A 12,612-nucleotide genomic window follows, 5' to 3' on the forward strand; every position below is an offset into this window, starting at 1 on the left:
GGGGACCGTCTGCTTAAAGGGGCAGGCGCTCCTTACACTGGGGACCGTCTGCTTAAAGGGGCAGGCGCTCCTTACACTGGGGACCGTCTGCTTAAAGGGGCAGGCGCTCTTTACACTGGGGACCGTCTGCTTAAAGGGGCAGGCGCTCCTTACACTGGGGACCGTCTGCTTAAAGGGGCAGGCGCTCCTTACACTGGGGACTGTCTGCTTAAAGGGGCAGGCACTCCTTACACTGAGGACCGTATGCTTAAAGGGGCAGGCGCTTCTTACACTGGGGACCGTCTGCTTAAAGGGGCAGGCGCTCCTTACACTGGGGACCATCTGCTTAAAGGGGCAGGTGCACCTTACTCTGGGAACGATCTGCTTAAAGGCACAGGCACTGCTTAAAGGGGCAGGTACACCTTCCTCTGGGAACCATCCGCTTAAAGGGGCAGGCACTCCTTACACTGGGAACTGTCCGCTTAAAGGGGCAGGTACACCTTCCACTGGGAACCATCCGCTTAAAGGGGCAGGCACGCCTTACACTGGGAACCGTCCGCTTAAAGGGGCATGTACACGTTCCACTGGGAACCATCCACTTAAAGGGGCAGGCACTCCTTACACTGGGAACCGTCCGCTTAAAGGGGCAGGCGCTCCTTAGACTGGGGACCGTCTGCTTAAAGGGACAGGCGCTCCTTACACTGGGGACTGTCTGTTTAAAGGGGCAGGCACTCCTTACACTGAGGACCGTATGCTTAAAGGGGCAGGCGCTCCTTACACTGGGGACCGTCTGCTTAAAGGGGCAGGCGCTCCTTACACTGGGGACTGTCTGCTTAAAGGGGCAGGCGCACCTTACTCTGGGAACTATCTGCTTAAAGGCACAGGCACTGCTTAAAGGGGCAGGCGCTGCTTAAAGGGGCAGGCACTCCTTACACTGGGGACCATTCGCTTAAAGGGGCAGGCACATCTTACACTGAAGACCGTTCGCTTAAAGGCACAGGCACTGCTTAAAGGGGCAGGCACTCCTTCCACTGGGGACCGTCCGCTTAAAGGGGCAGGTACATCTTCCACTGGGAACCATCCGCTTAAAGGGGCAGGCACTCCTTACACTGGGAACCGTCCGCTTAAAGGGGCATGTACACGTTCCACTGGGAACCATCCGCTTAAAGGGGCAGGCACTCCTTACACTGGGAACTGTCCGCTTAAAGGGGCAGGTACACCTTCCACTGGGAACCATCCGCTTAAAGGGGCAGGCACACCTTACACTGGGAACTGTCTGTTTAAAGGGACAAGCATGCTAAGGACAGGACAAAGCGATCCCACAATCCACGGATCGGATCAAAGCTCTGCAGTCCTGCCACATCCAGTCATGAATGGTGGTGGACCATTAAACAACTAACGGGAGGAAGGCTGCACTGAGGAAAAGAGTGTTCGAAGATGAGGCCCTCAAATCCACCAGCGAGCTCATGGTCTACAGGGCTGTAGTGATACCCGCCCTCCTGTATGGCTCAGGGACATGGACCATGTACAGTAGGTATCTCACCCCCAGCTCATGGTCTACAGGGCTGTAGTGATACCCGCCCTCCTGTATGGCTCAGGGACATGGACCATGTACAGTAGACACCTCAAGTCGCTGGAGAAATATCACCAACGATGTCTCCGCAAGATCCTGCAAATCCCCCGGGAGGACAGGCGCAGCAACGTTAGCGTCCTCGACCAGGCCCAACATCCCCAGCATCGAAGCACTGACCACACTCGACCAGCTCCGCTGGGCAGGGCCACATTGTCCGCATGGCCCCCAGACACGAGACTCCCAAAGCAAGCGCTCTACACGGAATTCCTTCACAGCAAATGAGCCAAAGGTAGGCAGAGGAAACGTTACAGGGACACCCTCAAAGCCTCCCTGATAAAGTGCAACATCCCCACCGACACCTGGGAGTCCCTGGCCCAAAGACCAGTCCGCCCTAAGTGGAGGAAGTGCATCCGGGAGGGCGCTGAGCACCTCGAGTCTCATCGCCGAGAGCGTGCAGAAACCAAGCGCAGGCAGCGGAAGGAGCGTGCGGCAAACCTGTCCCACCCTTCCCTTCCCTCAACGACTATCTGTCCCACCTGTGACAGGGACTGTGGTTCCCGTATTGGACTGTTCAGCCACCTAAGGACTCATTTTAAGAGTGGAAGCAAGTCTTCCTTGATTCCGAGGGACTGCCTATGATGTGGAATCTATATGGGTAGAGCTGCAGAACACCAAAGGGCAAAAAACGTTAGTGGGAGTTGTGTACAGACCTCCAAACAGTAGTAGTGATGTTGGGGAGGGCATCAAACAGGAAATTAGGGGTGCATGCAATAAAGGTGCAGCAGTTATAATGGGTGACTTTAATATGCACATAGATTGAGCTAACCAAACTGGAAGCAATACGGTGGAGGAGGATTTCCTGGAGTGCATAAGGGATGGTTTTCTTGACCAATATGTCGAAGAACCAACTAGGGAGGAGGCCATCTTAGACTGGGTGTTGTGTAATGAGAGGATTAATTAGCAATCTTGTTGTGCGAGGCCCCTTGGGGAAGAGTGACCATAATATGCTGGAATTCTGCATTAGGATGGAGAATGAAACAGTTAATTCAGAGACCATGGTCCAGAACTTAAAGAAGGGTAACTTTGAAGGTATGAGGCGTGAATTGGCTAAGATAGATTGGCAAATGATACTTAAGGGGTTAACTGTGGATGGGCAATGGCAGACATTTAGAGACCGCATGGATGAACTACAACAATTGTACATTCCTGTCTGGCGTAAAAATAAAAAAGGGAAGGTGGCTCAATCGTAGCTATCAAGGGAAATCAGGGATAGTATTAAAGCCAAGGAAGTGGCATACAAATTGGCCAGAAATAGCAGCGAACCCGGGGACTGGGAGAAATTTAGAACTCAGCAGAGGAGGACAAAGGGTTTGATTAGGGCAGGGAAAATGGAGTACGAGAAGAAGCTTGCAGGGAACATTAAGACGGATTGCAAAAGTTTCTATAGATATGTAACGAGAAAAAAGTTAGTAAAGATAAACGTAGGTCCCCTGCAGTCAGAATCAGGGGAAGTCATAATGGGGAACAAAGAAATGGCAGACCAATTGAACAAGTACTTTGGTTCGGTATTCACTAAGGAGGACACAAACAACCTTCCGGATATAAAAGGGGTCAGAGGGTCTAGTAAGGAGGAGGAACTGAGGGAAATCCTTATTAGTCAGGAAATTGTGTTGGGGAAATTGATGGGATTGAAGGCCGATAAATCCCCAGGGCCTGATGGACTGCATCCCAGAGTACTTAAGGAGGTGGCCTTGGAAATAGCGGATGCATTGACAATCATTTTCCAACATTCCATTGACTCTGGATCAGTTCCTATCGAGTGGAGGGTAGCCAATGTAACCCCACTTTTTAAAAAAGGAGAGAGAAAACAGGGAATTATAGACCGGTCAGCCTGACCTCAGTAGTGGTAAAATGATGGAATCAATTATTAAGGATGTCATAGCAGCGCATTTGGAAAGAGGTGACATGATAGGTCCAAGTCAGCATGGATTTGTGAAAGAGAAATCATGCTTGACAAATCTTCTGGAATTTTTTGAGGATGTTTCCAGTAGAGTGGACAAGGGAGAACCAGTTAATGTGGTATATTTGGACTTTCAGAAGGCTTTCGACAAGGTCCCACACAAGAGATTAATGTGCAAAGTTAAAGCACATGGGATTGGGGGTAGTGTGCTGACATGGATTGAGAACTGGTTGTCAGACAGGAAGTAAAGAGTAGGAGTAAATGGGTACTTTTCAGAATGGCAGGCAGTGACTAGTGGGGTACCGCAAGGTTCTGTGCTGGGGCCCCAGCTGTTTACACTGTACATTAATGATTTAGACGAGGGGATTAAATGTAGTATCTCCAAATTTGCGGATGACACTAAGTTGGGTGGCAGTGTGAGCTGCGAGGAGGATGCTATGAGGCTGCAGAGTGACTTGGATAGGTTAGGTGAGTGGGCAAATGCATGGCAGATGAAGTATAGTATGGATAAATGTGAGGTTATCCACTTTGGTGGTAAAATGGTGACAGATTAGGAAAAGGGGAGGTGCAACGAGACCTGGGTGTCATGGTACATCAGTCATTGAAGGTTGGCATGCAGGTATAGCAGGCGGTTAAGAAAGCAAATGGCATGTTGGCCTTCATAGCGAGGGGATTTGAGTACAGGGGCAGGGAGGTGTTGCTACAGTTGTACAGGGCCTTGGTGAGGCCACACCTGGAGTATTGTGTACAGTTTTGGTCTCCTAACTTGAGGAAGGACATTCTTGCTATTGAGGGAGTGCAGCGAAGGTTCACCAGACTGATTCCCGGGATGGTGGGACTGACCTATCAAGAAAGACTGGATCAACTGGGCTTGTTTTCACTGGAGTTCAGAAGAATGAGAGGGGACCTCATAGAAACGTTTAAAATTCTGACAGGTTTAGACAGGTTAGATGCAGGAAGAATGTTCCCAATGTTGGGGAAGTCCAGAACCAGGGGTCACAGTCTAAAGATAAGGGGTAAGCCATTTAGGACCGAGATGAGGAGAAACTTCTTCACCCAGAGAGTAGTGAACCTGTGGAATTCTCTACCACAGAAAGTTGTTGAGGCCAATTCACTAAATATATTCAAAAAGGAGTTAGATGAAGTCCTTACTACTAGGGGGATCAAGGAGTATGGCGAGAAAGCAGGAATGGGGTACTGAGGGAATGATCAGCCATGAACTCATTGAATGGCGGTGCAGGCTAGAAGGGCCGAATGGCCTACTTCTGCACCTATTTTCTATGTTTCTATGATGATGATGATGATGATGAACAGGAGGAGAAGGCTCCATGAATATCCCCATCCTCAATGATGGCAGAGTCCAGTATGCGAGTGCAAAAGACAAGGCTGAATTGCTTGCAACCACCTTCAGCCAGAAGTGGCGAGTGGATGATCCATATCGGCCTTCTCCTGAGGTCCCCACCATCACAGAATCCAGTCTTCAGCCAATTCGATTCACTCCACGTGATATCAAGAAACGGCTGATCGCACTGCTTACAGCAAAGACTATGGGCCCCAACAACATCCCGGCTGTCGTGCTGAAGACTTGTGCTCCAGAACTAGCTGTGCCTCTAGCCAAGCTGTTCCAGTACAGCTACAACACTGGCATCTACCCGACAATGTGGAAAACTGCCCAGGTATGTCCTGTCCACAAAAAGCAGGACAAATCCAATCCGGCCAATTACCGCCCCATCAGTCTACTCTCAAACATCAGCAAAGTGATGGAAGGTGTCGTTGACAGTGCTATCCAGCTGCACTTACTCATCAATAACCTGCTCACCGGTGCTCAGTTTGGGTTCCACCAGGATCACTCAGCCCCAGACCTCACTACAGCCTTGGTCCAAACATGGGCCTGGACATAGTGGATAGTAAGGGCCTATTTCCATTGGTGGAGGGGTCTATTACGAGGGGGCATAGTTTTAAGGTGGGTGGTGGAAGGTTTAGAGGGGATTTGAGGGGGGGGGCTTCTTTACGCAGAGGGTTGTGGGGATCTGGAACTCGCTGCCTAGAAGGGTGGTGGATGCAGAAAGCCTCACCACTTTTAAGAGATGGTTGGATGGGCACTTAAAGTGCAGTAACCTGCAGGGTTACAGACCTAGAGCTGGTCATTGGAATTAGACTGGATGACCTTTTGTCGGATGGTAAGTACTGCAGGAAATAGAATACGACGAGGGTGATCTCCTGGACTAGTGTCGATCGCCTGGGTGAGTAAGAGAGGAATTTTCCCAGATTTTTTCTCCCTAAATTGGCCTGGGTATTTATCTGGTTTTTGCCTCTCCCAGGAGATCACATGGCTCCGGTTGGGGTGGAGTGTAGAATGTTTCAGTATAAGGGGTGTCACAGTTGTGTGGGGCGGACTGGTTGGGCCGGGTGCTCTTTGCCTTTCCGTCATTGTTCATAGGTTTATATGTAACCTTCAGGGCTTCTGACCCAGGGCCGTGTGGCTCTTTGTCGGCCGTAGCGGACACGATGGGCCGGAATGGCCTCCTTCTGCCCGGTAAATTTCTGTTTCTATGTGAGTGAAAGGGGAGGGTGGGACTGGTTTGCCGCACGCTCCTTCCGCTGCCTGCGCTTGGTTTCTGCACGCTCTCGGCGACGAGACTCGAGGTGCTCAGCGCCCTCCCGGATGCACTTCCTCCACTTAGGGCGGACTGGTCTTTGGGCCCAGGGACTCCCAGGTGTCGGTGGGGATGTTGCACTTTATCAGGGAGGCTTTGAGGGTAGTCCCTTGTAACGTTTCCTCTGCCCACCTTTGGCTCGCTTGCCATGAAGTTGTTCCGAGTAGAGCGCTTGCTTTGGGAGTCTCGTGTCTGGCATGCGAACAATGTGGCCCTGTGGCCGCTGGAAGGAGCACTTCGAAGATCTCCTCAATCGAGACTCTGCCTTTGACTTGAGTTTCTCATAGAAACATAGAAAATAGGTGCAGGAGTAGGCCATTCAGCCCTTCGAGCCTGCACCACCATTCAATAAGATCATGGCTGATCATTCCCTCAGTACCCCTTTCCTGCTTTCTCTCCATACCCCTTGATCCCTTTAGCCGTAAGGGCCATATCTAACTCCTTCTTGAATATATCCAATGAACTGGCATCAACAACTCTCTGCAGCAGGGAATTCCACAGGTTAACAACTCTCTGAGTGAAGAAGTTTCTCCGCATCTCAGTCCTAAATGGCCTACCCCTTATCCTAAGACTGTGTCCCCTGGTTCTGGACTTCCCCAACATCGGGAACAATCAACCCGCATCTAGCGACTGCTGATTGGCCAGTGGTGTGTTTGGAGACTGCTGATTGGCCAGTGTTGTGTTTGGCGACTGCTGATTGGTCAGTGTTGTGTTTGGAGACCGCCGATTGGCCAGTGTTGTGTTTGGAGACCTCTGATTGGCCAGTGTTGTGTTTGGCGACTGCTGATTGGCCAGTGTTGTGTTTGCAGACCGCTGATTGGCCAGTGTTGTGTTTGGCGACTGCTGATTGGCCAGTGTTGTGTTTGCAGACCACTGATTGGTCAGTGTTGTGTTTGGCGACTGCTGATTGGCCAATGTTGTGTTTGGAGACTACTGATTGGCCAGTGTTGTGTTTGGAGACTGCAGATTGGCCAATGTTGTGTTTGCAGACCACTGATTGGCCAGTGTTGTGTTTGCAGACCGCTGATTGGCCAGTGTTGTCTTTGGCGACTGCTGATTGGCCAATGTTGTGTTTGGAGACTGCTGATTGGCCAGTGTTGTGTTTGCAAACCGCTGATTGGCCAGTGTTGTGTTTGGCGACTGCTGATTGGCCAGTGTTGTGTTTGCAGACCACTGATTGGCCAGTGTTGTGTTTGCAGACCGCTGATTGGCCAGTGTTGTGTTTGGCGACTGCTGATTGGCCAATGTTGTGTTTGGAGACTGCTGATTGGCCAGTGTTGTGTTTGGAGACTGCAGATTGGCCAGTGTTGTGTTTGGAGACTGCTGATTGGCCAGTCTTATTCAGCTACAAATAAAACCAGAGAATGCTGGAAATACTCAGCGGGTCGGGCGGCATCTGTGGAGAGAGAAACAAGGTTAGTGTTTCAGGTCAATGACCCTTCATCAGAACTGGCAATAGTTCACAATGTAACAGATTCTTCAGGGGGAAGAGGGGGGAAAGGGGGGAGGGGGAAGTGAAAAGAGGGAAGGGGGAGAATAAAAGGGAAGATCTGTGATGGAGTGGAACATAAGAAATAGGAGCAGGAGTAGGCCATACGGCCCCTCGAACCTGCTCCGCCATTTAATACAATCATGGCTGATCCGATCATGGACTCAGCTCCACTTTCCCGCCCGCTCCCCATAACCCTTCACTCCCTTATCGCTCAAAAATCTGTCTATCTCCACCTTAAATATATTCAATGTCCCAGCCTCCACAGCTCTCTGGGACAGAGAAGTCCACAGATTTACAACCCTCTGAGAGAAGAAATTCCTCCTCATCTCAGTTTTAAATGGGCGGCCCCTTATTCTAAGACCATGCCCCCTAGTTCTAGTCTCCCCCATCAGTGGGAACATCCTCTCTGCATCCACCTTGTCGAGCCCCCCTCATAATCTTATACGTTTCGATAAGATCACCTCTCATTCTTCTGAATTCCAATGAGTAGAGGCCCAGCCTCATGAAGAATCTTCTGGCTCCGGTGAACCCACAGATAAGTCGTATGAGGAGCTGTGTACACTGGTTCGGGAGCATCTTAACCCGAGGGAGAGCATGCTGATGCCTTTAGCCCGCATACAAAGGTGGGCACTCGCGCTGTCAGCATATAACCAGAGGCCAGGCACCGAGAACTGTGAGGATGCTCTCAGTCGGCTACCATTGCCCACCATTGATGGTCATGGAAGCGTTTGAAAATGATAAATCACCTGTCATGGCCCGTCAGATTAGGACTTGGACCAGCCAAGATCCTCTGCTGTCCCTATTAAAAAACTGTGTACTGCATGGGAGCTGGGCCAGCATCCCCGTGGAAATGCAAGAGCTAATCAAGCCGTTCCTGCGGCGAAAGGACGAGCTGTCCATTCAGGCAGATTGCCTGTTGTGGGGTAACCGCGTATTGCTACCAAAAAAGGGCAGGGAGATGTTCATCTCAGATCTCCACAGCACACACCCGGGTATAGTAATGATGAAAGCGATAGCCAGATCCCACGTGTGGTGGCCCGGTATCGACTCTGACTTAGAGTCCTGTGTACGGCAATGCAGCGTATGTGCTCAGTTGAGCAATGCGCCCAGAGAGGCACCACTAAGTTTGTGGTCCTGGCCCTCCAGACCATGGTCGAGGATCCATGTTGACTATGCGGACCCGTTTCTCGGTAAAATGTTCCTGGTGGTGGTGGATGCTTTTTCAAAACAGATTGAATGTGAAATAATGTCGGGAAGCACCGCCACCGCCACCATTGAAAGCCTGAGGGTCATGTTTGCCACCCATGGCCTGCCTGACATACTGGTCAGTGACAACGGGCCATGTTTCACCAGTGCCGAATTTAAAGAATTCATGACCCGCAATGGGATCAAACATGTCACCTCGGTCCCGTTTAAACCAGCCTCCAATGGGCAGGCAGAGCGGGCAGTACAAACAATCAAACAGAACCTTAAACAAGTCACAGAAGGCTCACTCCAAACCCGCCTGTCCCGCGTACTGCTCAGCTACCGCACAAGATCTCACTCGCTCACAGGGGTGCCCCCGGCTGAGCTACTCATGAAAAGAGCACTTAAAACCAGACTCTCGCTGGTTCACCCCAACCTGCATGATCAGGTAGAGAGCAGGCGGCAGCAACAAAATGTAAACGATGGTCGCGCCACTGTGTCACGGGAAATTGATCTGAATGACCCTGTGTATGTGCTAAACTATGGACATGGTCCCAAGTGGATCGCGGGCACGGTGATAGCTAAAGAAGGGAATAGGGTGTCTGTAGTCAAACTAGACAATGGACAAATTTGCAGAAAGCACCTGGACCAAACGAGGCTGCGGTTCACAGACTGCCCTGAACAACCCACAGCAGACACCACCTTTCTCGAGCCCACAACACACACCCAAAGGATCAACGACACCACCCCGGACCAAGAAATCGAACCCATCACGCCCAACAGCTCAGCAAGGCCAGGCTCACCCAGCAGCCCTGCAGGGCCAACAACACCCCAGCCCAGCGAGGGCACAGCCAACACACCAGAACAAACATTTGTACCGAGACGGTCCACCAGGGAAAGAAAGGCTCCCGACCGCCTCACCTTGTAAATAGTTTTCACTTTGACTTTGGGGGGGAGTGATGTTCTGTATCTGTAAAGCATGCACTCCCATGTTCCACCACCAGGGAGCGCATCCCCTGAAGTCCCAAGGGATCCCAGCATCCCTTGGGAGCACTGTATATAAGCCGGCCCCTAAGGCCTGTTCCTCACTCTGGAGTGTCTTAATAAAGACTGAGGCCACTGTTACTTTAACCTCCCTGTGTGCAGCCTCATCTGTGTTAGAAACACAATATGAACTTTCTTTGAACTGCCTTCAAAGCAAGTATATCCTTTCATAAATATGGAAACCAAAACTGCACGCAGTACTCCAGGTGTGGCCTCACCAATACCCTGTATAACTGTAGCAAGACTTCCCTGCTTTTATACTCCATCCCCTTTGCAATAAAGGCCTGTGTTTGGTCTCCCCAATGTAGAGAAGACCACATTGTGAGCAACGAATACAGTATACTACATTGCCAGCCTTGCCAGTGACACCCACATATAGGGAGGGGTGTAGGGGCTGGAGGAGGTTACAGAGATAGGGAGGGGTGCAGAGGCTGGAGGAGGTTACAGAGATAGGGAGGTGTATAGCGGCTGGAGCAGGTTACAGAGATAGGAAGGGGTGTAGAGGGCTGGAGGAGATTATAGAGATAGGGAGGGGTGTAGGGGCTGGAAGGGGTTACAGAGATAGGGAGGGGTGTAGGGGCTGGAGGAGGTTACAGAAATAGGGAGGGGTGTAGGGGGCTGGAGGAGGTTACAGAGATAGGGAGGGGTGTAGAGGCTGGAGGAGGTTACAGAGATAGGGAGGTGTATAGCGGCTGGAGGAGGTTACAGAGATAGGGAGAGGTGAAGGGGGCTGGAGGAGATTACAGAGATAGGGAGGGGAATAGGGGCTGGAGGAGGTTACAGAGATAGGGAGGGGTGTAGGGGCTGGAGGAGATTACAGAGATAGGGAGGGGTATAGGGGCTGGAGGAGGTTACAGAGATAGGGAGGGGCGAGCCCTTGGAGAGATTTGTAAACATGGATGAGAATTTAAAAATTGATGTTGTTTAACTGGGAGCCAATGTACGTCAGCGAGCACAGGGGGTGATGTGTGAGCAAGGCGATTTCGATAGTTTGAGTGATTGGGCAAACACATGGCAGATGCAGTATAACGTGGATAAATGTGAAGTTATCCACTTTGGTTGGAAAAACATAAGGACAAAGTATTATTTAAATGGTGACGGCTTGTGAAGTGTCCTTGTACGCCAGTCATGGAAAGCAAACATGCAGGTGCAGCAAGCAGTTAGGAAGGCCAATGGTATGTTGGCCTCCATTGCAAGAGGGTTTGAGTACAGGAGCGAGGATGTCTTACTGCAGTTATACAGGGCCTTGGTGAGACCACACCTGGAGTATTGTGAGCAGTTTGGGTCTCCTTACCTAAGGAAGGATATACTTGCCAGAGAGGGAGTGCAGCGAAGGTTCACCAGACTGATTCCTGGGAGGGCAGGACTGACGTATGAGGAGAGATTGGGTCGACTGGGCCTGTATTCACTGGAGTTTAGAAGAATGAGAGGGGATCTCATTGAAAGGTATCAAATTCTGACGGGGTTGGACAGACTGGATGTGGGGAGGGTGTTTCCCCGGGGCCGGGAAATCTAGAACAAGGGCTCACAGTCTCAGGATACGGGGGGTGGAAATTTAGGAGTGAGATGAGGAGAAATGTTTTCACTCAGAGGGTGGTGAACCTGTGGAATTGTCTACCACCGAAGACTTTGGAGGCTAAGTCACTGAATATATTTAAGAGGGAGATAGAGAGATTTCTAGACACAACGGGCATCAAGGGGTCTGGGGAGAAAGTGGGAATATGGTGTTGAGAGAGAGGATCAGCCATGATCATATTGAATGGTGGAGCAGACTCGAAGGGCCAAATGGCCTACTCCTGCACCTATTTTCTATGTATCCGTTTCTATCCCATGAATGAAGTTAAAAAAAGTGCTGATACTAGCTTTTTAATTCCAAATTTATTTCATGAACTGAATTTAAATTCCCCAAACACTCCTCCTGGGTGAAACAGTGACTTACTTGTACTTCTTTCAATTTCGTATCATCATCATAGGCAGTCCCTCGAGACGAGGATAGCTTGCTTCCACGCTGGCATTTATTGGCCATCCCTAATCGTCCCTTGAACCGCTGCAGTCCGTGTGATCAAGGTGCTTAGTTTGGTATAACTGAGTGTCTCAGTGGGCCACTTCAGAGGGGCAGCTAAGAGTTAATAACCAGACAGTTGTTTTCTGACAGTCTGATGGTCAACGTTACTGGGGCTAAATTCCAGATTTATTTAATTGACCATGCTGCCATACCTCTACCATACATCTACCGGATTGTCAGATATCGGCCCGGCCCCGGCCTGCAAGACCATCAGTAGGCCGAGGTCATTGGGGGGAGCAACGTGCTGCTGCAGGAGGGCGACGGCTGACTGCAGTGCGGGCTGGTACAGCAGGAGCGGCGAGGTCGGGGCGAAGGAGTGGCGAGAAACATAGTAAATAGGTGCAGGAGTAGGCCATTCAGCCCTTCGAGCCTGCACCACCATTCAATGTGATCATGGCTGATCATTCCCTCAGGACCCCATTCCTGCTTTCTCTCCATACCCCTTGATCCCTTTAGCAGTAAGGGCCACATCTAACTCCCTTTTGAATATATCCAACGAACTGACCTCAACAACTTTCTGTGGTAGAGAATTCCACAGGTTCACAATTCTCTGGGTGAAGAAGTTTCTCCTCATCTCGGTCCTAAATGGCTTACCCCTTATCCTTAGACTGTGACCCCTGGTTCTGGACTGCCCCAACATCGGGAACATTCTTCCTG

Source organism: Pristiophorus japonicus, chromosome X, assembly GCF_044704955.1.
Source record: "Pristiophorus japonicus isolate sPriJap1 chromosome X, sPriJap1.hap1, whole genome shotgun sequence".
NCBI lineage: Eukaryota > Metazoa > Chordata > Chondrichthyes > Pristiophoridae > Pristiophorus > Pristiophorus japonicus.